The following is a 3,658-nucleotide window of genomic DNA, read 5'->3' as shown; positions in this document are numbered from 1 at the left end:
CTTAATCCAAAAAAAAAAGCAAAAAGGATGCCAGTTTTATTTCAGAGTGAAAATATTTACAGAGGCAATTTTTTGTGCTATTTTTTGGTAACTTTGAATTTTTGTTCTGCTAGGCTAAATAGCGGCCTCTGGTCATTCCTGCCCTGTAGGCGAGTTCTTCACTTCTGGAATTCCATTCTTTTGATTGGCAGGTCTGTTTGTCATGGAAGTGTCCAGCCTCCTAAAAACACCCCATCTTTGTCTGACCAGCGTCAGGTGCACACATGCACACAGGGACAGGCACACATGGCAAGTCTGACCCATCACCAATTTCTATGCCAGCTGTCACCAGCCACAGATTGCACTCGCAGGCAGAGGAGGAGCTGGGCAGCTAGGCAGGCACTGTGTTTAGATCTCCAGGATGCAGAGCTCAGCTGAACTGGCAAGCTCTGAAAGGCATCATGCCAGAAGGAAAACGCAAGACAAGATGTGGTCGATGTCGTCCTTCAGCTGGTTCTGCATATGTGCATTGTTTACATTGCAGCTCTCAAAGTCTGTTACATTTGTCTTGAAAATCACCTAGCTTGTACAGAGTTTAGAAGATGTAATAATTTTGAAAATAAGAAATAGTTATCGTGCTGACCATAAGAGTTTTGAAAGAACCTATCAAAGCCTGTAATGTAAACTGGTATTCAGGAGGTGGTTTTTGTGATTATTACAATCTATTAGAGAGATGCTCATCAGCTCTCCAATCCTTACCTGACAAAATGTGTCACCCCTACACAAGCTCTTTGGATTCATCCTTTCAGTGCACTAATTCCACATGCAAAAGTAATCTTATTGCAAAATACCACTGGGGAAAAATTACTGTATGAATGCAGTGGATGATTTCAACACACAAGATATTAGTTAGTTCAATTTCCTTTGAAAACGTGCCAAAGCAAGCAATCTAACTGGCAGAATAATCTCTAAAGTTACATTGATTTTCAAAAGAAAATTCAGTAAATCTGTACACAGAATTTTGTGGAAAACATTTTACTAGTTGACTGCCATTTTGCTTTACGCACATAACTGCACACAGCCCATCTGAAATTAATTAAATAAGATGTTACTGCTTTTCTTCTTAAAGAACTTACTACTATCAGATTACTCATTGTCTAACATCAGAGACAAGGGATATGAGGTCTGAAAATTAAAGGCTGCAACTGCACCTCCATCACAGCCCTTAAGGCCTGCCTGAACTACAGCAGTTTCTTACACTAAACTCTGTGCTAGTCTGGTTGCAAATTTCCACAATGCTGTGTGCTAATGCCTTCCCCTTGAAATGCCCTTCCTATGCCATTCCTTGCACATCTTAACCACAGGGCTCCTCAGAGGATCTTCAGCGGACAGCTTTATGGCTCTCTTCTAAGTGACTACAGCAAAGGAATTCTCCATCAGCCAGAATTTAGTTGGTGAAAAGAAGCCAAATAAGAGGTTAGGATCTCATCCAGTTTATTTACTTAGTCATGATGTAATCGAGCTTCCCTTTTTGCCAGTATGGTGACTCCTTCCCACTTTCTTAGCCTGCCTTCCTTAACCCCCAGAGGAAGTTCATCCCATCCCAAACCAGATGGGTCTGCCTCAGAGTTTCATTTCAAAGCAAAAACACGTTATGGATTCTTGACTGCAACTGTTAGGGGCAGAACTTAGCACACAGCACACGTTAAATCCCTGTGGTTATGTCACTGAATACTCTTGGACACGCTACATACTGGAGAAAGCTAACAAAGCAAAGAGCAAGAGATACACGTGCTTACACTAAGAATCAACCAGCGCTGTGTCTTAGGTCCCTGGCTGCACATGTGCACCTTTCAGTTTGCAGCCCAGCCGCAGTAGGCAGATGAGCACCCACAGAACATGCTAGGTGGCAGGTGGGGCCTGAGGAAACCCACCCTGCCAGAGCACAGTCGTGCTCCTGAACCTGCTCCTTTGACATGACTGCAGCGTTAGGATGACAGCAGTCAATGCAGCTCTGCCCTCACCTTGAAATTAGGTCTTGTGATACATCAGCAATCCACTTCCCTGGATGAGTGAAATATTGTCATAACAATTACTGTTTATATGTCTCTTCAAAAAAATATTTCAATGAAATTTATAATGATCAGTAAACACGTAGTACTCATTTTATGTCTGGGAAAACTAAGGTACAGAGAGCCAGAATGGTTTAATAACCTATGAAATGAATGCAGGTTTCTTGATTCCCATTCCTCTGTCACTGGACAACTTAAGCATCATCAAAAGCAGCCAAAATCACCTGGCTATCTTACATTATATTTGTTTCCAGTCATGTCTGAAAAGCTCTAGAAGCTATTTACTCTCAGAATTGTGTTGCATTTTCTTTATTAGTACTGTACCACATCAAGAAAAACCTACTGAAAAATTCACATTTGGTCATAAAAAATTTATCTAACCTATTCTAAAGATGATTGCTCTGATATGTACATATTTTGCAAGAGGATCAGCTAAAGATATTAAAAAGGAATTCTGAAATGCTATTTTACAGTAAGGCTTCAGAGATAAAGCAGCATATAAAGCTACATTTTAAAATGTATGTGATAGTCTCAATATTTAAAGGGCTGGATACACAGAGGCATCAAAAGTGGCTCAGGAGCCTGAAAGGATACAAAAGGATGCTTACAAGAAAACAAAAACATAAGCACACAGCAGTGCCATAAAACTGACACAGTATATTTAAGGTAGGTAACTAAATAATTAAAAATTGTCCAAGTTAAAAACTGACAGAGTCCTAAAGTAGCTTTCTCAAGGCTCAAGGCATCTACTATGATGCACAATTATTCCTGATGTATTTCTTAATTCTGTACAGAGCAGAACCTTGCTAATCTAATTGTAATTTTTTCGATCTGTGCTGTCTATAATCCATACAAGACAACTCAGGAGAACAGGCTACTCTGCTTTGTGATAATAGTGATAATAATTGCATATTGTTTTTCCTAATGTTATTATACCAATAAAACAAAAACTACACGCAAAATGAAATAAGCAATAATGAATCCCTGACAGAGCTCCTTTGCTACTGCAATATTTTGTCCAATTGCTAATTTGCCACAATGGAGATTTGCAATAGAGTTCATTTTCAGTCATGAAATTAGTACAGTTCTGATATATTCAGCAGCAGGCCTTGTACCTACTGTTCGATAAAATATGACAAAACTAGCTAAAGATGTATGTTCAAAGCCCTATATACTACACTAAGTATATAAATCAATAATAGTCAGGCTGTACACCTACATCTAATGTACTTACCGAGGCTGCGATCACTGAAAGGTTTATATAAAAAAAAATATGTTATATTTAAATTTTTGGACAAATTAAGCCAGGAAGAACACATTACTGGATATTTATGTAAAATACAGACTCCCAGGAATTACATTTTCTCTCTAGTTCAGATTTATGTCAATGATAAACTCTCTTTACTCTGTTCAGTGCCAGACTATAACTAAAGGTGAATTTCATACAATTTCTGAGCCAAACCTTGGTGCTCTAGTTAAAAAAAGTTAGCTTTACCTATGTAATTTCATTACCTACCTTCATCAGAGAAGAACTGTCATATTTTGATGCAAATTCCAGCAATTTATATGTTTCAAGCTGGCAGGCAATATCTTCCTAGAAAAAACTG

General features: G+C 38.6%; 1 protein-coding gene across 15 annotated transcripts in view; it reads right to left on the bottom strand.

Annotated features, from left to right (window-relative positions):
- The window catches only part of CACNA1D (calcium voltage-gated channel subunit alpha1 D), a 253,243-nt gene that overhangs the window by 230,898 nt on the left and 18,687 nt on the right, over nt 1-3,658 (bottom strand). Inside the window, exon 1 of one of the 15 annotated variants that reach the window (XM_080384051.1) lies at nt 3,568-3,651. The exons of 13 other annotated variants lie outside the window; for them this stretch is intronic. The gene's annotated coding sequence lies outside the window, so the exon portion shown is untranslated. Of the gene's footprint in view, nt 1-3,567; nt 3,652-3,658 lie in introns of those variants that run through there. One more of the 15 variants, XM_080384043.1, reaches the window with a different exon arrangement.

Source organism: Falco punctatus, assembly GCF_963210335.1.
Source record: "Falco punctatus genome assembly, chromosome: 4".
NCBI classification, from domain to species: domain Eukaryota; kingdom Metazoa; phylum Chordata; class Aves; order Falconiformes; family Falconidae; genus Falco; species Falco punctatus.
This window is presented reverse-complemented; position numbering and strand designations above follow the sequence as displayed.